Below are 27600 nucleotides of genomic sequence, written 5' to 3'. Positions count from 1 at the left end.
ATTTCAAAGCTTATGCAAACATAGCTTTAAAAAATTATAATATGTTATGGGTGCATTTACATTTGAACTACATTAGTCCTCCAAATCAAGATTGTCTATCCAAATCAAGAATTATATATTTTATTTCTTAAATATTTGAATAAAATATTCAATAAAAAATTATTTTAATATAATTATTAGCTTATAAAAATACATAGATTTTATTTTTAAAATTTTAATTTATATATGAAAAAATAAATAATAACACTAATTTATTATTGAGTTTATAAAAATAAATATGTTTTATTTTATTAAAATTTAAATTTAAATTTTAACCAAAAAAAGTGCGATATATATATAGATATATATATATAATATTTATTCAAATTAAAATATTCAATTAAATTTTTTTAATATAATTATTAGTTTGTAAAAAATATTGATATAACAAAAATAGAGAATATTAAATTAATAAGTAATAATTGTAAAATCACAAATTTCATGTATTTTTGTAATAAGATGTTCAAATTTTTAGCGAATAATAACAGAAATAAAAATTAATATTATATATATATATATATATATATATATATATATATATATATATATATATATAATTTATTAAATCAAAAAAATATATTGACTCAACTAATTAAGTTCAGCGCAATTACCAATTGCAATATCCTGTGGAGCAGCAGGATAATAACAATAATTAATTATTGATTAAATAAAAAATTTAAATAAATTAGAAAGGAATATTAAATAAATAAATAAAAGAAGAGAAACCAAAAGGGAATCGCTTAATTTAATTTTAGCTTAAGGAGTGGTAAAGAATAATCAATGTTAAATTTCTAATTATATAGAAATAAAGATAGATGGCACCATTTTCAAGCGGCCGCGCAGCTTACAATTTCCCCAAGGACGCATCAATTTCCATTGATGAAAGCCCTCGGAAACCTCACTAATCTCATAAATTTCAGCCAGAGCATATCCGTTAATCAATCTTTAATGGCAAAATCGCCTGCAGAGGCAGATGAATCTTTTTCTCTAGAAAAGCCCCGAGTCTTTTGTCTGCTCGAAGGAAAACCCAAAATCGTCCATAGAGAAATCTAACGGAGGAAAATCCTCTAAATTTAGTGACTCGCCACTGTCCAGATCTTCAAGCAGTAACGAATCCCAGAATGTGGGGCACTGTTCCGCAGAAATCTGTTGGCTGTCAATGCCGGACTCTGCTTCCGAAGAGGAGGTTACCGCGTCCTCTTCTGACGGCAGCCGGAAATCTTCTGTGGCGAACCTGGCTGCGGCGGCTTGAATTTGCGGCGGCGACAGAGAAGAGGGGCGTGGAATTTCTGGCGGGGAGTCGGGAAAATTGAATTTGGCCTTCGACCCTCTTAGACAGTACACCGCAAAGTCGTAGGCGCGGGCAGCTTTTTCCGGGGAGTCGTAAGAGCCCAGCCAGATTTTGGCTCTGGAATTCGGCATTCGAATTTCCGATACCCATTTCCCCCATTTTCTCTGTCGGATTCCTTTGAACTGCAGCGACTTCATTTGGCAGTTTTCCGGTCCGCTCGGGCTGGTCTGTTTTGGCAAGGGTTTAACCACGTTGCGGGGGAGTCAGTAAAGATTGAGTCTTAAAACACGGGACTGCGTTAGGGCAAGGATTCGAACTCGGAACCGGTGCTTCTTCGGCTGAGAATGTTTTGATGGTGCGAAATTGCGAATGGCTGCAAGATTTGGCAGCGTATATATAGTTGCCTGAAACCGTGTGGATTGACTTGATGCGGTACATGTGACAGTCGTGAGTACATGGGCGAACGCTTTTGCGTGTTAAACGTGTGAATATGCATCTATTTTAAGGCAGGGGAGCATTTCTCAAGTGTACGCTTGCGTCTATCGATAAAATCAGAGAGGCAACTAAAGTCAAGTCATTTGTTTTTTAATTAAAATATTGACAATTTTGTATTCTTTTCGAAGGTGTGTGTATTTCCAATTTCAGGAATGATGACATAAGTCATTTGTTTTTTAATTCAAAGTTTGACCATTTTATATTCTATTTAAAGGGGTGTGTAATATGTACTACCATTTTCAGAAATGACGACATATATACATCGTATCAAATCAAGTCTTTTTTTAATATTTTTCAAGTTTGATGCATCAAAGTTGACATATCCACATCAAAATAGAGGTGTGTGTAATATGTATTACCATTTTCAGAAATGATGACATATATACATGGTATCAAATCCAGTCTTTTTTTATATTTTTCAAGTTAGATGCATCAAGGTTATATACACATCAAATCAAGTTATTTGTGTTTTTTTGAGTTAATTAATTTAAAAAATTATATTGGTGCCACGTGACTCTTCACTTATCAATTTTCTAAAGATTTGAGATTATTCCAATTCTAATAAGTTCCTCCATAATAAGTTCATCATTATTAAATGTGTGTATTAGTAAAGCATTCTTCGTGTCACAATAATTTTTTGGTTATATTTATGAAGCCTTCAGCTATATCAACCACATTAATATTTTTAATGTGGTTGTACTAGTTTTAATGTAATCATTACAATAATATTTCTTCTCATCATTATATCACTCGTAAAAAATTGATTTTGAGTAAAAAAGATAACAACCATTTTACCCAACAGCTTAAAATAACCTCAATTTATTATTTTAAATTCATATTATTTTAATAACATTTAAAAAAAATACAATTGTTAAAATATATATCATTAAAAACTTTCAATATTATATTTCAAACTCATTTCATTTAATATTTTTTTAAATACAATTATTAAAAATCATATTAATTTTTTTTTCAAAAAAATATTTGGGCAAGTGCTTATTAACAAAATCTAACCCACGAGGTCGAGCATAATGCACCCCTCATTAGCTAACCCTTGACACTCTAAAAACAATAGTAATTAAAAGACTATCAACTACTTCAAACCATTAAATTCCTTCAATATCATTTAAACCACCTTTAAAAAAAAAAAACCTTTTGACCTTTCCTAAATCAACTCTTATTAGATCACCAATGATATCTATAATGGCTTGAGTTATGGATTTCAAAAACGGCCATTCTTTAATAAACTATTAATATTTGAGTTTCATTATTCGTAATAGGTTCTAGTTGCAACAAAGGAAAGGAATATAATGTTTTTTTAAGATAATTATAATTATATAATTTTTTAAATTTGATTAATTAGAAAGGAATATAATGCTTTTTTTAAGATTTTTGATAATTATAATTATATAATTTTTTAAATTTGATTAATTAGTATAGTTATATAAGTTAAATAATTAAATAATTTGATAAATTAAATATTATTAAATTTAAATTATATTATTATATAATTAAAAGATTCTTTTTAATGTTTTTTTTTTCATATTTTAATCCTACTTTATTTCTCACACTGGTTATGAGGCTCATTTTTATTGGAACCATCAAAATAAAATAATAATGACTACCAAAATTAGAATTAGAGTTTAAGTTGATGAAAACTATATTTTCTTTATTAAATCTCATCTACCAACATATATATTCTATTCTAGAAACCGTATTTTAAAATAAACACCATAGTTTATTATAAATTAAAATTAAATATTATAAAAGCAATCAAACAATAAATATTTAAAGTTTAAAATGAAATGTTTAAATATTTACTTATAATGTAAAATATATTTTGAAATGTGTATTAGATTAAGATGTTTATGTAATATAATTATTTATATTTATTAATGAAATGTCTAAATAATTACTTATAATGTAAAATATATTTTGAAATGCGTATTAGATTAAGATGTTTATGTATTATAATTATTTATATTTATTATGATATTATAGTATAGATGTGTAATATAAATATTTTATAAAATTTATTGGTATTAATAAGAAAATATTTTTTTTAATATTATAAGTTTGAAAAATTAAAATTAGTATTTTTTAATGTTTAATTTTTATTAAAAAAATTAGAATTCATAAATTTATAAAATGTATAATTTTAAAGAAATTGGATATCACTATCTATTGGGTTTTGGATAGAGGGTGGTTGGGTATTATGTTAAGGTACTTTTTGATGTGAAGTCACTAGTTCAATTACCTACCCCAACCGGAGTGATGTATTGGACATGTTGAAAATGTGGTCCTCTCAAGCTTACAAAAAAATTAGATATGAACATCATTATCTTTAAAACAACAAAATACGAATTTTTAATAATTAAATTATTCTTTTAAATCTATTAGTTAATCATTTTTAAAAATAATATTTTGAGAAAAGAGTATTCTTTATTATTTATTTTATCATTTTTATGAATCTTAAAAAATCATTAATATTTTCATGGTTATTTTATTTATGTCGATAGACATATTTATTTTGGTTGGACAAGTATTTATTTTGGCTGGACAAGTCTACCGAGGCAGAGGAATTGCTTGGACTACTACTTTTGGCCAGAATCTGGGCAAAAATATTTCAACTTTGGCATAAATCTAGGCAAAAAAATTTCAACAAATCTTGCAGAATCAATGTTTAAATCATCTTTTTGAAGGTGACAATGGATTCAGGGCCATCAAAAACCTCTTGGGCACCAAAACCCTTGAAATTTAACAACTTTAACCTACATTTACAAAAATCTCTAGCAGAAGCTGGTTAGACTACCAAAGGCTTTCCAAAATTTAAATTTAATTATTAATAATTATTAGGTGGATGGTAGGGATTTAACCTCCATAAAATATTTTAGAATATTCATAGTAATATACACGAATCAAAAGTTGAGATTTATCTCCAAAGTAGTTATATTGTTTTTCCTTTTCGATTAAATTGATTAATTAAAAAAAATGTCAAGCTGTCATATGTATTGTAACAAAACATAATTAAGAATCTACATGGTAAGGTGGGGGTAAATGTATATCTTGTTACTTGTTTTTCTTATTAAATGTATATATGTTTAACTTATATATTAATTGTTTTATAACTAGCATAGCCATATAATATAAATGGTTGATAAATGACTATAACCATCATTCTATGATAGAATTGATCTTCTTGTTGACCACCATTAGTTTAGTATTGACCAATGCAAGTTAAAATGTTTAATTTTGAAAAGGAAATATTTATTTTCAATAATAATGAAAAAAATATTTTTCTAACATTTGATTGCAGCCTTTGTGCCATGTGGAAAATTGCCTTAGATCTTTTTTGTTTGTTTTTGTTTTCCATAATTTCTAGATGTAATTGCAATATTTATGACATGTTTTAAAAATATTTTTGCAATCATTTTTCATTGTTAAGCTTCATGGGAAAACCACCTAAAATTAAAATCCTTTTTCATGTTAAGCTTCATAGGAAAACCACCTAAGATTAAAATCCTTGAAAAAACAAGTATTTGCAAGCATTATTGCCCACCTTAATTTAAGTAAGTATTTTCATAAAAATGAATAAGGACAAGATGGAAATAAATATAATTATAGGGAGTTATTACTTACCATTATTTATGAACATGTAGGAGTAAAATTATAATTGTGCAAACTTAGTAGTGGTTATTATCTACTAAAAACTTATTCATTTGGTTATCCTTACTAGGAAATTAAAAGATGAAGACTATTGATGCTTGAACACAAACAATTTTGTTTATTTTATATCATGTTTTTAAGGATATACAAAATAATAATATTTTGTTCATATATTTAGAATAACATCACAAACACAAGAAGCTTCCCCAAACAAATAAATTCAACACATACACTACATGGCTCGTTGAGGCACTTACATCCAACAACCCTTGCTTTACAATTTCATAATCTAAATTGTTGCCCTAATCGTTCGGATGCAGGGTTTGCTTTTGCTTTTGCTTTTGTCCTTCTAACCACATCTTTTCCAATATTTTGTAATCTTTGGATATTTGCATCAAAGCTTTAGTTAATACTCAATGGCAATCTTGACAGAGGATTTCTAACATCTATTAGTTTATGTTTTCACTATTCCTTGACCAATTGTATCCAATGTGCTTCTCATTGGGAATATGTACACAACATTTGCAAGGCCAAAATCTTAGCCTGAATCTATTAAGCTATTGATTTAATGGAAAATGTAGTGACTGTAAATTTGCAGGTACCTAGAAAATTTTCATTGACCTTAGAATTTAAAATTGTATGGGTTTTGTTTCTTTCAATTATTCACATGGTTTTGTATTTTTCAATTGATAACACATCTTATTAAGGTACTTATTATAATAATTTGCAAGTGTTCATGTGTTCATCTAAAAGGATCTTTGAAGGTTGTTTGTTATGGTGTTGGTTTTATCTAACAGTAAATTCACCATGCTAAGTTCTGAGAATTTGCAATCATGAATATTTAAAACATCCAGTGGAATGAACAAAGTATACTTGCTTAACAATAGCGTGGGATCCCTTAAGAGCCTGTCATTATTGAACTTTTCTAAAAAGGAAAATACATGTGCCTCTTCCTAAACAATTACTATGGACTAGTTAGCCAAGTATTTGAACATTTTATGTAAAATCCATTGTTGCCAAATCCAAACAAGTACACAGGTTCAAATCTTTAAGTGTGATTTCATTTCAATACAAAAATGCATAAAGATCAGACCAGTTAGATGCATGTAATGCACTGGTCCTTCTCCACGAATGAGTCCTATTAGATGGTCCCTCTCAAAAGTTATATGGAAATTGAATCCATTTAAGGTGTGTGCAATTAGATGAAGCTTTTGGATTAAAACTCAATAGTGAAATAAAGGGTAGGTCAAGTAATGTTCTATTAGTGCTTTAAGCAGTCCAATTTAGATCAAATCCTTTTTTTTTAATATTTAAAGTGCACAATAACAATAGGTTACCAAGATATGGAGAAAGGGTACCTTTCAACCCTATAATTGTAGAAATTAATAGAAATTTGCTACTACTGATGAAATCGAACTGAAATCAAGAGATTACAAATTTCCTCTACTATTCTATGGAATGGAAATAACAATTTTGAAACACATGCTATAACATGCAACCATAAAAACCACAAGAACATAATGATTTATAGGGGAAACCAACTGGGAAAAACCCCTCCATTTTTTTCAATAATCAGATGAGAATGAGAAACTATTACAATGTATTGCTTCAATCCTTAAGCACACCCTACACTGTAAACTTGTTCTCCTGCTAACTGTCCTCCTCTGGCCAACACTTAGCCAATTCAAGGCCCCAACTTCCTCCTATTTCCCTACGCAATTCAGGAGAAATTAGGCTTCTAAATAATAGGGGAATTCCCTATTTCCTTGCGCAAATCCCAAGGAATTGATCACCTGCATCAATGCCAAGACTGTACACTCAACTAATATACAATTGATAATTAAAATGTACCTTTTCCTCCACTACAGCTAGGCAATTTTAATTCCATGCATGTCTAGGATATTTTTAGCTGATTGACTAGTTTAACTGAGACATCACTGAGTTAACAATAGTTCTACAACTCAGTTGACCTTCAACTAACTCAATTAATTACTTGAGCTTAGTTAACTAAGTTCAACTGAACTAGATTGCCAAATTTTAGCAATCACTACATGCACAAATTGTACACCAAGACTATAACTCGAATTTACTTATCTAACGATAAGACAATGCCATGTCACACAAGTTAACTGCAATTCAAGTCATCCTACTGATGTGGAAAATTGAATTACTCAATTTGACTAAGGCACAAGTCAAATTGAGCCTTTATTGCTACAATTTCTAACACTCCCTCGTACCAAGAAAGGGACTTTGCACCATCCCTATCCTACACCTATGGAATTCAAATTTTCCTCTTGAAAATTCCTTTGTCAAAATATCTGCATCCAGCTTCTCAGTTGGAATGTACTGTAGCATCATAATTCTCCTCTGCACACAATCCCACAAGTGATGGTACATGATATCATTGTGCTTGGATCTGTCATGAAATATTCGACTCTAAGAGAGTTTAATACAACTCTAATTGTCACAATAAATCATTTTTGGATCCATACCTTGACTGAAAATACCAAAAATAATTTTCTATAATGCCCTCCTCTCACATCTACCCAAGTAACCGGCCAACTAGGGTAAACATGTGATGAGAAGTTACTATGATATGATTCGAACTCCTAGGTCTCCTTAAGGAAGTGGAACTGGCAGAAACACACCATACATACCTTCCACATAAGCAAGAGGACTCCCAAGAACCATCCCAACCTCTCAGGTAACTAGCCCTTGGGTCTTACTGAGTTTTTAGAGCAATTACCCCGAACTCTCCCATGATATGGGCATGCCAGTGTCCAGAAGGATTTGGATGCTCCCACAGCATACCCTGCCAGTGTCTAGGGACTTTTTTTCTCAGCGTTGTGATAGCGTCCCCGAGATTTGAGCCAGGTTTTCAAGTTAAGAGCTGAGGTCACTGCTGAGAACTCAATGACACTTTCATAATCCATGATTTACATAATAGCAAGACTTGCAAATCAAAACTAACTCCAGGACTAGGCTTGACCATCCCCAACCTGGACTAACATTTTTTCAAATGCTTGGCATCAATGAAATCTATACGAAATGAATACAAGACAGAGCATAAATCACTGATAACTCATATGAGACTTGATAAGAAGGATCACCACCCTCTTCTCTTAACTATTTGACATCAATTAGGTCTTGCATTCATTATCCTTTCAGTTACAAATAAATACATGAAATAACCATTGCAATAACCAGTCATATAACCATGCTTATAACTAGCATTAAGCCATGAAAATAAAAATGAGATAAAATTCATTAAAGCCACATATTAACAAGTACAAAATCAAGAGAACTTAGCATTTATCAAACACAGTAAAATTCGACCAGTTTTGGGAATTCCATGTACCACCCCACCATAGACATGGTTGAACCAAATATTTCTTTCAGTCAATCACTGCCATGCCATATTCCAGGCATTAATGTGGGATCTCATGGATAAGACAATCCAAATACAACCAAGGGAATCCATAGGTTAAACCACCTCCACCCTCACCAAACCATGATCTCACCAAAACCGACACCGAGATCACAAAACCGAACCGAGCTAGGAATTCCTTTGGACTCCATCACTATCCTTGAGGAATTTTCCATCTACTTGTCTCTCAGGATTTACCAGAATCCACACTGAATCACTAAGCCCTAAACTGAGACTCCACCCTCAGGATTTATCATGTATTCCCCCAAAACTGGTCAAGGGATTCCTAGGCCTTTGGGGTTTTCTTGAGACCACCTACACCCCAAATTCTGAAACCATCTGGCAATTCCGAAGCTCAAAACTGAGAAAGTAATCCCATCACACCATGGATATCTGAAAAAAAGGCAAGGTTAGGCTGAAAACCACTTTCATAACCGAACAAAACCATGGCATCGACAACAAGAGAACCATACACCAACATGCAAAGTCATGCTTGTCAAAACCAATTAGGAAATCACACATGCAATATGTTACCTGCAAGTTTTCCTACTGAAGTTGATTGATCTTGCTCTTCCTTGCTTGATCCTTTCTTTCCTTCCTTTCCTTTGCTTTCTTTTCCCTTCCTTGCTCCAATACTAGAGTGCTCCAAGTAAACTCTAAGTGTCCAAGAGTGTTAGAGAGAGAGAGAGATCCAAAACTGAAATGACAAAAGGTTACAAACTACTCCTCAAAATCCTTTTTATCAATGAGACCTCTATTTTCTTCATTTTCCATTTTTTTCCTTCAATTTCCTCTTCACATGTAATATGTGACCTTTCACCTTACTTTTCTCCTAATTTCCTTTATTTTCATAAATAAATGTGTCAAAATACATTTTTTCCTTTTTAATGCCTTTTCCTTTGCCAATTTCCTTTAGCCATAAACACATCTAGTGATGCCCACTAGGATATCTTTGCCCAACATTCAACTTGGAATACGTGTCCCTTAACCGTGGTCTTATTTTGCCTTTATTAACTTTTATTACATGAAATTTTAACCAGAGTTTGTTACAAACCCCTCCCCCTTGGGGAACATTGTCCTCGATGTTAAACCACACCAAGACCTCAGCAAAACTGCTGAAAAGAAAACATACTACCCATGGAGCTATATAACTTAGCTCATTGCAGTATTTATGATGAATGACTTGCTCAAAAGAAAAACATTATGACAACATGACAAGATAACGACCATACCACTTATTGGAGCTTTATAACTTAGCTCATGGCATTATTTACATCCATATACATATGTGCATATACCAAAACATCGATAAAACATATACCAAACATCAAACCAAAATTGCTTTGCCTCAACTAGAAAACAAATAAGGATACATGGCCCACATCTAATCTGCCATCTCCCATATAGTGTCTTTAGGCCCAAAGTGCTTACACTGCACTTTGACTTTCTCTATGAATATGTTCCTGAGCATGAGATGCTTTCGTTGCAATATGCACTGAGGCTTCGACTAGAATTATCCTTCTTGCTCAACCTGCAATATAGACCAATCAATAACATGATCAACATTCTTTATATACCTTTTAAGCAATGAAACATGGAAAACATCATGGACTTTCACTATTGGAGGCAATGCAAGTCGATATGCCACTGGTCCAATCCTCTCAAGGATCTCAAGAGTCCCGCAATACCGTGGTGCCAACTTAGCACACGATCCAATCCTTAAAGAGCTCTTCTTAGGCTTGATGCGCAAATACACATGCTCCCCAACCTTAAACTCCTTGAATACCATGTGTTGGTCTGCATAACACTTATGTCTATCATGTGCTACATTTAGATTCTTCTTTATAAACTACATTTCTTGTTCCATGCCTGCTAACATATCTGGTCTAATAATTACCCTGTTCACTAGATCGCGCCAGTTGATGGATTATTACAACTCCGCCCATACAATGCCTCGAAGGGACTCATCCTCAATGACTCTTGATAACCATTGTTGTATGCGAACTCAACCAATTGAAGATACTCCTCCCATCTTCTTTGTTGGTTCATGACATACATCCTCAGCATATCCTTCAAGATCCTATTGACCCTCTCTGTCTGTCCATCTATCTGTGGATGATAAGTTGTACTAAAGGCCAACTTTGTACCCAAACTTTCAAATAGCTCCTTCTAAAACTTGGAATTTAACTTCGCATCCCTGTCTGACACAATATTCTTTGGAACACCATGTAATCTCACTATCTCCCTGATGAAAACTTGTGCCACCTCACTATCTAAATATGTAGCCTTCACTAGAATGAAGTGAGCTACCTTTCTCAACCTGTCAACCATGACCATCACAAAATCATGTTGTCTCACTATCCTCGGAAGACCTGTAATGATCCATGGAAATGACCTCCCATTTATATTCTAGAATCACAATAGGTTGTAGTAGATCACCTAGATGCTTACACTCCACATTTACTTGCTGACAATCCAAACATCTAGCCATGAAATCTGCCACTTCCTTCTTTAGAACTTCTTCACTACCGTCAACATCTTCTAATATCCTGGGTGACCCGAGTATGGATTCATGTGAAACACCCTCAAGATAAGCTTCTTGATCTCACTGCAATTCGACACATAAATCTTGTCCCTGAATCTGACCAAACCATATGCCGTGAGATGATAGTCTACATCCTAATCACCTGTACCTGTACATGTACCATTACTATGCTGTAACATGTACATAATATCCATATAATTTTCGACTCGATGTCCTGCTTGCAAGATCCTATCCTTTGTCCTATAAGAGCTCATAACTTCTATATGATTCACATGTACCTTCCTACTAAGAGCATGTGCAACCTGGTTCTCCTTTCCCTTAATGTATCTGATCTCAAAGTCAAACTCACCAAGGGTAGCCAACCATCTAGCTTTCCTGTTGTTTAGATTTGGTTTGTCAAACAAGTATCTCAACCCATTGTAATCTCTCATCAATACAAATCTCCTTCCAAGAAGATAATGTCTCCACATCTTCAAGGCATTAATAATAGATTCCAACTCAAGATCATGAGTCATGTAGTTCTGCTCATGCTCATTCAACTTCCTGGACTCATAGCACATCACCTGTCCCTCCTGCATAAGGACTCCACCAAGTCCTATTTTACATGCATCTGTACACATTGCAAACTCTTTATCAAGATCTGCGTTCTTAAGGACTGGAGCATTGGTCAACAACTGCTTCAACTGCTCAAAACTAGTTGCACATTCTTTTGTCCAATCGAACTTCTTACCTTTCCTCTGTAAGGATGTCATAAGATATGCAATGCGTAAGAAGTTCTTGATGAACCTCCTATAGTAACCTGCTAATCCCATGAATGATCTCACCTCATCCACATTTTCAGGAGCTACCCACTCCATGATGGCCCTTATCTTTTCTAGATCTACTATTATGCCTTCCTTGGAAACAACATGTCCCAAGTAATGCACCTATGTCTGAAAGAAGCTGCCACTTGATAAGCTTGGCATACAACTGATGCTCTCTTAGCAATCTCAATACTGCTGCTAAATGTTCGACATACTCTTATTCATTCTTGAAGTATATCAAGATGTCATCAATTAATACAATAAAAAACTTTTCCAAATAAGGATGCAACACACTATTCATCAAACACATAAATGTAGTTGGGGCATTAGTAAAACTGAATGGAACTACAACAAACTCATAATGCCCATATGTGCCCCTGAAAGCAGTCTTGTATATATCTTCTTCCTTGATGCGTACCCAATGATATCCTAATCTCAATTCGAACTTAGAGAACATTGTTGCTCCATTCAACTAATCAAACAAATCATCTATCATCGGAAATGGGCACATGTTCTTGATCGTTACCTTGTTCAACTTCCTGTAATCAATGCACAATCTGAGAGTACCATATTTCTTCTTTACAAACAACACTGGTGCACCCCAAGGAAATATACTTGGTCTAATGTACCCCTTGTTAAGCATCTCCTTTAACTGCAACTTCAACTCTACTAGCTCTGGAGTTCTCATCCTATAGGGTGCCTTCGATGCTGGTGTTGCCCCTAGCACCAACTCAATAGAGAAAGAGTTCCCAACACCACGCTTCTCATCTAACTCATAGGGAGAGTCTTTCTAGTCTACCATCTTGCTAGTCATCTTTGATATTCTTCCTCCAAGCTATATCATGTCATCTAAACAAAATCACAGTAAACCAACGTACCTTAGCACAATTCGGGGAGAATACCTTGTCTGCAAGATCAACAAATCAGCATGATACATGTATAACATAGTCATGACAACATATAGGCATATAACACATAAGAATGTAACCATATATCCATCATTCTAACTAGAGTCCAGTCATCATTGCATGACCATATCAACTACTCATACCATAACCTCATGCATGAAAACAACAACCATATCAATGTACCTTTGACAACATGTAAGTACTGAAACACCTAGTAATGCATAACCAATCATACACTCATGATGACACACTTCACCCCAACAACATCCTCTTCACATGGCGACATCACTACAACCGTGACCGACACCATGCATATGCAACAAGCATTCAAGGGTGATTAACACACGTGCAACTGACATGAATGCATGACCAACACACAACCCATCCAGTCTGAGGGGTGAAGCATGCTCTCATAACACTTTGTAACGACCTCCTCCCACATCTACCCAAGTAACCAACCAAACGAGGTAAACATGTGACGAGAAGTTACTATGATATGATTTGACCTCCTAATTCACCTTAAGGAAGTGGAACTGATGGAAACACACAATACAAACCTTCCATATCAACAACAAGACTCCCATGAACCATCCCAACCTCTCAAGTAACCAGCCCCTAGGTCTTACTAAGTTTTTAGACCAATTAACCCCCATATGCTCTCATGATATGGGTATGCCAGCGTCCAAAAGGCTTTGGAAATTCCCACAACATGGTATGCCAATGTCCAAGGACTATTTTTCTCAGTCCTATGCCAACGTCCCTAGGATTTGAGCCACTTTTTCAGGCCCAAAGCCCAGGTCGCTGCCTAGAACTCAAAGACACTTTCAGAATCCATGATTTACATAATAATAAGACTTGCGAATCAAAACTAACTTCAGGACTAGGCCTGACCATCCCCAACTGGCACTGACATTTTTTCAAACACTTGGCATCAATGCAATGATGGAAAAAATTACACCCCACTCATATTAAACAACACACCAATAATATATATATATATATATATAATTCACATTGAAACAAATTTTTAAATGTTTTGTTCCAATTCTATATTAAACATTTAAAAAATGATATATCTCCATAGTGTTAAGATATAAAAACATTTTTGAATATTTTTAAATAAAAAGGAGTTGTTTTCAACTACTTTCTTTATATTATTTAAATAAAGTTGATTTTAGAATATTTTATTTTAGATAGATTTAAAATAATTTACTTTTAATACATATTGAGATATTCTTTTAATATTATATGTAAACTCTATGTGAACATAAAAGATACATTTCTTTTATATTAATTTGTAAAAAATACATTTTGACAAATAATGATAACATGTCAAACAAATAAATAAAAGATGTTAATGACATTTTAATTATAAGATATATTAATGATAATATGTCAAATCAAATATTCATAACTCATAAAATTTGATTGAAATTTGGTCATAAATATTGACAAATACTATTTATAACCCTATAAAATTAGTCACTTCATCTATATAAACTAATGCAAAAATTTAAATTTAAATTTAAAAAGTTTCAAAATTTATATTTTTTTTCTCAAAATATTAAATTTTATATTTAATTTTTTGAAAACTTTAATATTCTTTATAAAATTTATCTAAAAATTTCAAAACGATTTAATTAAAAATAAAAACAATATCAAATATAATTAAAATTGTTCTCTACAAATTAACACATTTTTTTCTTCATAAATTTGAAATAAACTTAAGTACTAAACACAATTAGTAAACATAAATGGCACATTAATACACATATGACACATTTTTTAACACATTTTTTTTTCATAAATTTGAAATAAACCTTAGAAGAAAGTACTAAACACAATTAGTAAACATAAATGGCACATTAATACACATATGAAATTTGTTAATGAGACATAAAGGTCTTAAAGTCCATTTATCAGTGTCCATAGACTGTATTAGAAAAATGTATCAAATTCACTTATAGTGCAACTGTTTGATTGCTAATTCGGAGTAGGTGGATTATTATTTTTATTTACAAATAAAGAATCCATTCTATTATTTTAGAGCACGAAAATATATTCCTTTCCTTTCTTTTATTACGTGGGACATACATAGTTGAGCATATAAGCACGTTCTAAACTCCCATTTAGATGATTACGTAAGATGATGTCGTCCATTTATAATGTACTTGAAAGTTTTTCAAGTAATTTGGGCTTAATTTTTCAATTAATTTTGTTTTTGAAGTGAGTATGGAATTTTGAAAAGTTGAATAATTAGAGTTATTCACTCCGAGAGTGTGTGTTAATGGTTAAGTGGGGAGATTTGTTTTCCACAAGTTTGATGGTTTAATTTTAGGTAAGAAATCACAAGTTTGATGGTCTAATTTTAGGTAAGAAATTAGACGTGATTTTTTTAATTGAAAGAGAATATTAGAATTATTCAAGTTGTATAATTAGAGTAAGTGAGATTTTTAAAAATATTAATAAATTTATACATTCAAAAAAAAAATTAAATAATGTAATATTATGATTTGATCAATAATTATCTTATTGAAATTTAAATTATCTATCTATTAATTTGTTTTCTTATATTTGAGAAAAACAAACTCTTAATTAATAATAAGGTTTTACTTTAAAACCAAAAAAATCTTTCAACCTAGATAGTATTTAAAAGAAAGGAAATATCCTTTATGGTATGTGCTTTTTAATAATATAATCTTAATGCTATACATGAAACCATTAAACTATATATTCTCTTAGCTGTGATTTAACTTTTTAACTAAGAGGTTAAAACTTAAAACATAACATGTCTTGAAATGTGATTTCTCTATTATTATTTGGCAAAAAATAGCTACGATAAAAGGTTATAATAATACAAATTATTTTTAAAATAATTGTTAATGTGTGAATATATTTTCCCCCCTTAAAAAATTAGATAATATATAGTGTATTTAAATATGATTAAGTTTTTTTTGGTTAGCTTGGATGATCTTCTAGCTCACTTGGGAAGTCATCTTCAATGAGTTGCCAATATAAGTGCATAGGAGGCTGCTCTAGTAACTTCTTCTCACTTTTGACCACATGATGTAATTATTTTGATTCAATATGTAATTCAGTGTCAAAAAATTAGATAATATATAGTGCATTTAAATATGATTGAGTTTGATAATATATAGTGCATTTAAATATGATTGAGTTTGATAATATATAGTGCATTTAAATATGATTGAGTTTTTTTTGTTATCTTGGATGATCTTCTAGCTCACTTGGGAAGTCATCTTCATCTGTTTCCAATATAAGTGCATGGGATCCTGCTCTAGTGGCTTCTTTTGACTTTTAACCACAAGCTGTAGTTATTTTGATTCTATATGTAATTCAGTCTCAAATTGTTCTTGAAATTTTCTATCATAGTTACTTTATTTTGATATACTTACTCTTAAATTATTAGTCAGCAAATCTGATTTTGCTTAAAACAGATAAAACCAATAATAATATGAACTATAATATTTGAAATAATATATTTTAATACTTTAAAATAATATAAAATTATTTTTTAAATTAATCCATTAAAGCAACTTTTGCTAAAATCCTTATAAAAAAATCCTTATATTAATATTTTATATATATATATATATATATATATATATATAATTTATTAAATGAAAAAATATATTGACTCAACTAATTAATTTCAGCGCAATTACCAATTGCAATATCCTGTGGAGCAGCAGGATAATAACAATAATTAATTATTGATTAAATAAAAAATTTAAATAAATTAGAAAGGAATATTAAATAAATAAATAAAAGAAGAGAAACCAAAAGGGAATCGCTTAATTTAATTTTAGTTTAAGGAGATTTCATTTAACTGTGATTTTGGTTAGTTTGTGACAAAGAGTGGTAAAGAATAATCAATGTTAAATTTCTAATTATATACAAAATAAAGATAGATGGCACCATTTTCAAGCGGCCGCGCAGCGTACAATTTCCCCATGGACGCATCAATTTCCATTGATGAAAGCCCTCGGAAACCTCACTAATCTCATAAATTTCAGCCAGAGCATAATCAATCTTTAATGGCAAAATCGCCTGCAGAGGTAGATGAATCTTTTTCTCTAGAAAAGCTCCCAGTCTTTTGTCTGCTCGAACAGAAACCCAAAATCGTCCATAGAGAAATCTAACGGAGGAAAATCCTCTAAATTTAGTGACTCGCCACTGTCCAGATCTTCAAGCAGTAACGAATCCCAGAATGTGGGGCACTGTTCCGCAGAAATCTGTTGGCTGTCAATGCCGGACTCTGCTTCCGAAGAGGAGGTTACCGCGACCTCTTCTGACGGCAGCCGGAAATCTTCTGTGGCGAAGCTGGCTGCGGCGGCTTGAATTTGCGGCGGCGACAGAGAAGAGGGGCATGGAATTTCTGGCGGGGAGTCGGGAAAATTGAATTTGGCCTTCGACCCTCTTAGACAGTACACCGCAAAGTCGTAGGCGCGGGCAGCTTTTTCCGGGGAGTCGTAAGAGCCCAGCCAGATTTTGGCCCTGGAATTCGGCATTCGAATTTCCGATACCCATTTCCCCCATTTTCTCTGTCGGATTCCTTTGAACTGCCGCGACTTCATTTGGCAGTTTTCCGGTCCGCTCGGGCTGGTCTGTTTTGGCAAGGGTTTAACCATGTTGCGGGGGAGTCAGTAAAGATTGAGTCTTAAAACACGGGACTGCGTTAGGGCAAGGATTCGAACTCGGAACCGGCTGCTTCTTCGGCTGAGAATGTTTTGATGGTGCGAAATTGCGAATGGCTGCAAGATTTGGCAGCGTATATATAGTTGCCTGAAACCGTGTGGATTGAGTTGATGCGGTACATGTGACAGTCGTGAGTACAAGCGTGTTAAACGTGTGAATATGCATCGCATTGGAGCATTTCTCAAGTGTACGCTTGCGTCTATCGATAAAATCAGAAAGGCAACTAAAGTCAAGTCATTTGTTTTTTAATTAAAATATTGACAATTTTGTATTCTTTTCGAAGGTGTGTGTATTTCCAATTTCAGAAATGATGACATATATACATAAGTCATTTGTTTTTTAATTCAAAGTTTGACAATTTTATATTCTATTTAAAGGGGTGTGTAATATGTACTACCATTTTCAGAAATGACGACATATATACATCGTATCAAATCAAGTTTTTTTTTAATATTTTTCCAAGTTTGATGCATCAAAGTTGACATATCCACATCAAAATAGAGGTGTGTGTAATATGTATTACCATTTTCAGAAATGATGACATATATACCTGGTATCAAATCAAGTCTTTTTTTATATTTTTCAAGTTAGATGCATCAAGGTTATATACACATCAAATCGAGTTATTTGTGTTATTTTGAGTTAATTAATTTAAAAAATTATATTGGTGCCACGTGACTCTCCACTTATCAATTTCTTAAAGATTTGAGATTATTCCAATTCTAATAAGTTCCTCCATAATAAGTTCCTCATTATTAAATGTGTGTATTAGTAATGCAATCTTCGTGTCACAATAATTTTTTGGTTATATTTATGAAGCTTTCGGCCATATCAACCACATTAATATTTTTAATGTGGTTGTACTAGTTTTAATATAACCATTACAATAATATTTCTCATCATTATATCACTCGTAAAAAATTAATTTTTAGTGAAAAAAATAACAACCATTTTACCCAACAACTTAAAATAACCCCAATTTATTATTTTAAATTCATATTATTTTAATAACCTTTAAAAAAATACAATTATTAAAATATATATCATTAAAAACTTTCAATATTATATCTTAAACTTATTTCATTTAATATTTTTTTAAATATAATTATTAAAAATCATATTAATTTTTTTTTTTAAATATTTGAGCAAATACTTATTAACAAAGTCTAACCCATGAGATCGAGAAGAATGCACCCCTCTCATTAGCTAACCCTTGACGCTCTAAAAACAATAGTAATTAAAAGACTATCAACTACTTCAAACAATAAAATTAAATTTCTTCTCTATCATTTAAACCACCTTTTTAAAAAAAAAAACTTTTTGACCTTTCCTAAATCAACTCTTATTAGACCACCAATGATATCTATAATGGCTTGAGTTATGGATTTCAAAAAGGGCCATTCTTTATAAACTATTAATATTTGAGTTTCATTATTTGTTTCATTATTTGTAATAGGTTCTAGTTGCAACAAGGAAAGGAATATAATGTTTTTTTTAAGATCTTTATAATTGTAAGTATATAATTTTTAAAAAAATTTAAATTTGATTAATTAGTATAGTTATATAAGTTAAATAATTGAATAATTTGATAAATTAAATATTATTAAATTTAAATTATATTATTATATAATTAAAAAAAAAAATTAATGTTTTTTTTCTTATTTTAATCTTACTTTATTTATCACACTGGTTATGAGGCTCATTTTTATTGGAAAATAATAATTGACAAATTATTTCACTACCAAAATTAGAATTAGAGTTTAAGTTGATGAAAACTATATTTTCTTTATTAAATCTCATCTACCAACATATATATTCTATTCTAGAAACCGTATTTTAAAATAAACACCATAGTTTATTATAAATTAAAATTAAATATTATAAAAGCAATCAAACAATAAATATTTAAAGTTTAAAATGAAATGTTTAAATATTTACTTATAATGTAAAATATATTTTGAAATGTGCATTAGATTAAGATGTTTATGTAATATAATTATTTATATTTATTAATGAAATGTTTAAATAATTACTTATAATGTAAAATATATTTTGAAATGCGTATTAGATTAAGATGTTTATGTATTATAATTATTTATATTTATTATGATATTATAGTATAGATGTGTAATATAAATATTTTATAAAATTTATTGGTATTAATAAGAAAATATTTTTTTTAATATTATAAGTTTGAAAAATTAAAATTATTATTTTTTAATGTTTAATTTTTATTAAAAAAATTAGAATTCATAAATTTATAAAATGTGTAATTTTAAAGAAATTGGATATCACTGTCTATTGGGTTTTGGATAGAGGGTGGTTGGGTATTATGTTAAGGTACTTTTTGATGTGAAGTCACTAGTTCAATTACCTACCTCAATCGGGGTGATGTATTGGACATGTTGAAAATGTGGTCCTCTCAAGCTTACAAAAAAAATAGATATGAACATCATTATCTTTAAAACAACAAAATACGAATTTTTAATAATTAAATTATTCTTTTAAATTTATTAGTTAATTATTTTTAAAAATAATATTTTGAGAAAAGAGTATTTTTTATTATTTATTTTGTCATTTTTATGAATCTTAAAAAATCATTAATATTTTCATGGTTATTTTATTTATGTTGATAGACATATTTATTTTGGTTGGACAAAGTATTTATTTTGGTTGGACAAGTCTACCGAGGCAGAGGAATTGCTTGGATGACTACTTTTGGCCAGAATCTGGGCAAAAATATTTCAACTTTGGCATAAATCTAGGCAAAAAAATTTCAACAGATCTTGCAGAATCAATGTTTAAATCATCTTTTTGAAGGTGACAATGGATTCAGGGCCATCAAAAACCTCCTAGGCACCAAAACGCTTGAAATTTAACAACTTTAAGCTACATTTACAAAAATCTCTGGCGGAAGCTGGTTAGACTACCAAAGGCTTTCCAAAATTTAAATTTAATTATTAATAATTATTAGGTGGATGGTAGGGATTTAACCTCCATAATATTCATAGTAATATACACGAATCAAAAGTTGAGATTTATCTCCAAAGTAGTTATATTGTTTTTCCTTTTCGATTAAATTGATTAATTAAAAAAAATGTCAAGCTGTCATATGTATTGTAACAAAACATAATTAAGAATCTACATGGTAATGTAGAAATTTTGAATAATATGACACATATTCACAGAGATTATCCTGATTATACACTTATAAGCGGAACATGCATAATACATAACCTCCTTTACGTTGATCATCAATTTACAGAAGCAGAAACATTCACAGGCGCACATAGAAGCATCAATCACACATATCAACAAGTATTTTCCCGGGGAAAGCATCTCGCTAAAAACCCCAACTATCTGTATATTATAGTGATTGAATCATGTAACAATACATAGTACAATACTCCTCACAAGTACTCAGTACTATCTCCACATGCTACACACAATACAGCTCAGATTTGATCTCCAAATCTCCCCCGCTGCTTGCCTGCCTCCACAGCTCAATACCTGCTCAAGAATTGATGAGAATGGTTTACCAAACTCGTATTTGACCTGCAAATAATCACTCACACTGTGTTGGATGTGAGCACAGGCTACAATTCTTGGTATTGGCCAATTCATTGGCATACTCAATCCCTCTGATTGTGCAAATCATCATGCACGACTATAGTCACAACTGATAGCAATCTGATCCTCTAACACGTGTCCCTGCTGAACTGAACATGCACTGACATGCAACTAAGTTAACTGATGTATTCTATAGTTGCATTATGAGTTAATAACTTGTGAATTAATTAAGAACTAATTCACCCAACTCATCTCTAGTCTATTTGCCAGTTAGACTAAATACAACCAGTTTAACAAAGCTAAACTGAACACAACTCCATCAACTGCACCTCTAGTCCACTAAACTCAACTCACTTGAGTTCTAACTGAAGTCTTGCATGCAAATATTAGTCATCCCATAGGTAACCACGTATTTCCTTCTGGGATCTGCATGTACCACATCCGTAGCTCATCCTGAAGTGCTCCAAGAGAATAATATCAAGTTTATAGTCCAAATATTATTATGAGACAATAATATTTGACTTTTCTATTTTTGACAGCCAGTCTAAAAATAGACTGTGATCACTCATACTGTGATAACTCATATTGTGATCACCCATACTGTGATCACTCCTGCTATGGTCACTCCTGTTGTGATCATCCCTGCTGTGGTCACTCCTGCTGTGATCATCCCTGCTGGGATCCAAAAATAGAACTTGCGCCATAATTTTCCTGCGGGCCCACTTAGTGAAGGCGACTCCTTACCACTAAGCTCCATCATCTTGTTGCATTCTCAACAAGCATTTCTTGTTACACACTTTTCAACACTCCCTCTCAACAAGAAAGGATTCCTCTCAAACCCGATCCTGAAACTCTGGAATGTTCTCCATGCAACACATTTGGCCGGTCCACTTGCTCTATCATCAAAGTCTCTAACTGTTATTGCCTCTGTCGACTAAAAACTATACATCTCTGTGCTCTTCAGTATCTGACTGCTCTAGCCTTTGTCACTTTGATCTCTGACTGCATCTGTGCTGCTGTTAGTTCTATCTCCCAGCATTGCATCCGCACTACACCTCCCAACTGACCTCCCTGTTGGGCTAGAAACACCCTCTGATGCTGAAGCTCTACCTGCTGCTGACAAGTGCTCCCTCTCTGACATCCGCGCTACTGCAACATCTCCATGCATCTCGCACCATTGCAAACCTCTCTGTGCCACCTAGCACTGTGCAAAACACTTGTGCCTCTCGCATTGCTGCAGCCTGCTAGCTATGCGCTGTCTTGGGATTCCCTGCACTGTCGCTCTCTCTGCCGCTCCATATGCATCTGTCTCTACCCAATTAGTCAGTTCCTACTACTACACATCTGGGGCTCCCGTAGCAAGGTCTCATCCAAGAGGTTGGGTACCTCAAGGACCCTAACCCTCCTCCTTGGGACAATCAATCCACATCACCCCACCTCCTACCTGGAGGTATGGCTGCATGCGATCCCTCAGCCCACCTGGCTCGAAGTTTCCCCCTACTGGAGGTCTCTGGATGAGTAGATGTCTCTACTCAATCTCCTCTCAGCTTCCCCTATTGTGGCTCCTCCACAACCTCCTGAAGCTGCTGCACCAATCGTGGCTCCTCCACAATCTTCTGAGACTTCTTCTGGCTCTGCATGTTGAGAGGTAATATACCTTCCCTCTCAACCACCAAGTCTCCATCAATTGCCTCGCTGCTCAAGGCTTTGCATGCATCTTGAACCTCAAGAGCATACAGGTTCTTGACCCGTGAACCCTCCTCATGACAACGAAAGCATCGCACTTTCGATTTGTCAACCTTCTTCCCACCACTGGAAGAACTAGATTCGGAAAGAAAAACCTTCCCCTTCCCCTTCTTCGCCTTACTCGCTAAGGCACAGTTCTACTCATCATGCATAGATGAAGAACTGTCTCTGGTGCACCGTCTAATCTCCTCCTGCATCAAATCCGACCATGGTCATTCCCAATTTGGCAGTTTCTCCCTTCCATTCACCGAGTCCTGGTAGCTATGCCAACTCTTAGGAAGGTCAAGGAGTGCTAGACTCACCATACTCATCCGACAGTCACCCCCACACTTCCCAGCTCATCCCGGCATTGGGTGAACTTCGTGAGATACTGGAGCATACTGTCTCCATTCTCACACTTAATGTTTCTGAGTTTCGCTCTTGCTTTTGAATTAAATTCGAATTCCACCAACTCAAAACTCGACCGCTTCCGATCTAGAATTCGTGAGAACAAAGTATTTCTCGTACAGAGATTGACTGTATGGGCTTTTACCGGATATCTCACCTTCCAAAAGAAGGATGAATCTAGAGGCTACCTAGCCCGATTACAGACTCTGCCTGAAGAAATAAAATGTAAACACTTCCTGAATAATAGATCTGATGATCAATCCTCACTTGATATCCTGTAAAAATCTCTTCTACAAATCAAGAAGCTCCGATACCATGTAGAAACTTTTTCTACAATTATCTAGCTCTGATACCATGTAGAAATTTTGAATAATATGACACATATTCACAGAGATTATCCTGATTATACACTTATAAACGGAACATGCATAATACATAACCTCCTCTACGTTGATCATCAATTTACAGAAGCAGAAACATTCACAGGCGCACATAGAAGCATCAATCACACATATAAACACAGTATTTTCCCGGGGAAAGCATCTCGCTAAAAGCCCCAACTATCTGTATATTATAGTGATTGAATCATGTAACAATACATAGTACAATACTCCTCACAAGTACTCAGTATTATCTCCACATGCTACACACAATACAGCTCAGATTTGATCTCCAAATCTCCCCCGCTGCTTGCCTGCCTTCACAGCTCAATACCTGCTCAAGAATTGATGAGAATGGTTTACCAAACTCGTATTTGACCTGCAAATAATCACTCACACTGTGTTGGACGTGAGCACAGGCTACAATTCTTGGTATTGGCCAATTCATTGGCATACTCAATCCCTCTGATTGTGCAAATCATCATGCACGGCTATAGTCACCACTGATAGCAATCTGATCCTCTAACACCTATCCCTGCTGAACTGAACATGCACTGACATGCAACTAAGTTAACTGATGTATTCAATAGTTGCATTATGAGTTAAAAACTTGTGAATTAATTAAGAACTAATTCACCCAACTCATCTCTAGTCTATTTGCCAGTTAGACTAAATACAACCAGTTTAACAAAGCTAAACTGAACACAACTCCATCAACTGCACCTCCAGTCCACTAAACTCAACTCACTTGAGTTCTAACTGAAGTCTTGCATGCAAATATTAGTCATCCCATAGGTAACCACGTATTTCCTTCTGGGATCTGCATGTACCACATCCGTAGCTCATCCTGAAGTGCTCCAAGAGAATAAGATCAAGTTTATAGTCCAAATATTATTATGAGACAATAATATTTGACTTTTCTATTTTTGACAGCCAGTCTAAAAATAGACTTTGATCACTCATACTGTGATCACTCATACTGTGATCACCCATACTGTGATCACTCCTGCTGTGGTCACTCCTGCTGTGATCATCCCTGCTGTGGTCACTCTTGCTGTGATCATCCCTGCTGGGATCCAAAAATAGAACTTGTGCCATAATTTGCCTGCGGGCCCACTTAGTGAAGGCGACTCCTTTCCACTAAGCTCCATCATCTTGTTGCATTCTCAACAAGCATTTCTTGTTGCACACTTTTCAACAAGGTGGGGGTAAATGTATATCTTGTTACTTGTTTTTCTTATTAAATGTATATATGTTTAACTTATATATTAATTGTTTTATAACTAGCATAGCCATATAATATAAATAGTTGATAAATGATTGTAACCATCATTCTATGATAGAATTGATCTTCTTGTTGACCACCATTAGTTTAGTATTGACCAATGCAAGTTATAATGTTTAATTCTGAAAAGGAAATATTTATTTTCAATAATAATCAAAAAAATATTTTTCTAACATTTGATTGCAGCGTTTGTGCCATGTGGAAAATTGCCTTCGATTTTTTTTGTTTGTTTTTGTTTTCCATAATTTCTAGATGTAATTGCAATATTTATGACATGTTTTAAAAATATTTTTGCAATCATTTTTCATTGTTAAGCTTCATGGGAAAACCACCTAAAATTAAAATCCTTTTTCATTGTTAAGCTTCATAGGAAAACCACCTAAAATTAAAATCCTTGAAAAAACAAGTATTTGCAAGTATTATTGCCCACCTTAATTTAAGCAAGTATTTTCATAAAAATGAATAAGGACAAGATGGAAATAAATATAATTATAGGGAGTTATTACTTACCATTATTTATGAACATGTAGGAGTAAAATTATAATTGTGCAAACTTAGTAGTGGTTATTATCTACTAAAAGCTTATTCATTTTGTTATCCCTTACTAGGAAATTAAAAGATGAAGACTATTGATGCTTGAACACAAACAATTTTGTTTATTTTATATCATGTTTTTAAGGATATACAAAATAATAATATTTTTGTTCATATATTTAGAATAACGTCGCCAACACAAGAAGCTTCCCCAAACAAATAAATTCAACGCATACACTACATGGCTCGTTGAGGCACTTACATCCAACAACCCTTGCTTTACAATTTCATAATCTAAATTGTTGCCCTAATCATTCGGATGCAGGGTTTGCTTTTGCTTTTGGTTTTGTCCTTCTAACCACATCTTTTCCAATATTTTGTAATCTTTGGATATTTGATCAAAGCTTTAGTTAATACTCAATGGCAATCTTGACAGAGGATTTCTAACATCTATTAGTTTATGTTTTCACTATTCCTTGACCAATTGTATCCAATGTGCTTCTCATTGGGAATATGTACACAACATTTGCAAGACCAAAATCTTAGGCTAAATCTATTAAGCTATTGGATTTAATGGAAAATGTAGTGACTGTAAATTTGCAGGTACCTAGAAAATTTTCATTGACCTTAGAATTTAAAATTGTATGGGTTTTGTTTCTTTCAATTATTCACATGGTTTTGTATTTGTGAATTGATCACAGATCTTATTTACTTATTATAATAATTGTGCAGGTGTTGATCTAAACGGATCTTTGAAGCTTGTTTGTTATGGTGTTGGTTTTATCCAACAGTAAATTCACCATGACAAGTTCTGAGAATTTGCAATCATGAATATTTGGAACATCTCGTGGAATGAACAAAGTATACTTGCTTAACAATAGCGTGGGATCCCTTAAGAGCCTGTCATTATTGAACTTTTCTAAAAAGGAAAATACATGTGCCTCTTCCTAAACAATTACTATGGACTAGTTAGCCAAGTATTTGAACATTTTACGTAAAATCCATTGTTGCCAAATCCAAACAAGTACACAGGTTCAAATCTTTAAGTGTGATTTCATTTCAATACAAAAATGCATAAAGATCATACCAGTTAGATGCATGTAATGCACTGGTCCTTCTCCACGAATGAGTCCTATTAGATGGTCCCTCTCAAAAGTTATATGGAAATTGAATCCATTTAAGGTGTGTGCAATTAGATGAAGCTTTTGGATTAAAACTCAATAGTGAAATAAAGGGTAGGTCAAGTAATGTTCTATTAGTGCTTTAAGCGGTCCAATTTAGATCAAATCCTTTTTTTTTAATATTTAAAGTGCACAATAACAATAGGTTACCAAGATATGGAGAAAGGGTACCTTTCAACCCTATAATTGTAGAAATTAATAGAAATTTGCTACTACTGATGAAATCGAACTGAAATCAAGAGATTACAAATTTCCTCTACTATTCTATGGAATGGAAATAACAATTTTGAAACACATGCTATAACATGCAACCATAAAAACCACAAGAACATAATGATTTATAGGGGAAACCAACTGGGAAAAACCCCTCCATTTTTTTTCAATAATCAGATGAGAATGAGAAACTATTACAATGTATTGCTTCAATCCTTAAGCACACCCTACACTGTAAACTTGTTCTCCTGCTAACTGTCCTGCTCTGGCCAACACTTAGCCAATTCAAGGCCCCAAATTCCTCCTATTTCCTTACGCATTTGAGGAGAAATTAGGCTTCTAAATAATAGGGGAATTCCCTATTTCCTTGCGCAAATCCCAAATAATTGATCACCTGCATCAATGCCAAGA

The 27600-nt window shown here is 32.8% G+C and overlaps 2 pseudogenes; both read right to left on the bottom strand.

Moving 5' to 3' along the window:
• Positions 1-819: 819 nt before the first annotated feature.
• On the bottom strand, positions 820-1682 carry LOC149176145 (ethylene-responsive transcription factor ERF016 pseudogene; annotated as a pseudogene).
• A 15433-nt stretch (positions 1683-17115) lies between these two features.
• Positions 17116-17924, bottom strand: LOC149176144 (ethylene-responsive transcription factor ERF016 pseudogene; annotated as a pseudogene).
• Between the last annotated feature and the right edge of the window lie 9676 nt (positions 17925-27600).

This window comes from Pinus tabuliformis, chromosome 4_1, assembly GCF_031772625.1.
Source record: "Pinus tabuliformis cultivar Carrire ecotype Pingquan chromosome 4_1, CPIR1, whole genome shotgun sequence".
Lineage (NCBI taxonomy): Eukaryota > Viridiplantae > Streptophyta > Pinopsida > Pinales > Pinaceae > Pinus > Pinus tabuliformis.
This window is presented reverse-complemented; position numbering and strand designations above follow the sequence as displayed.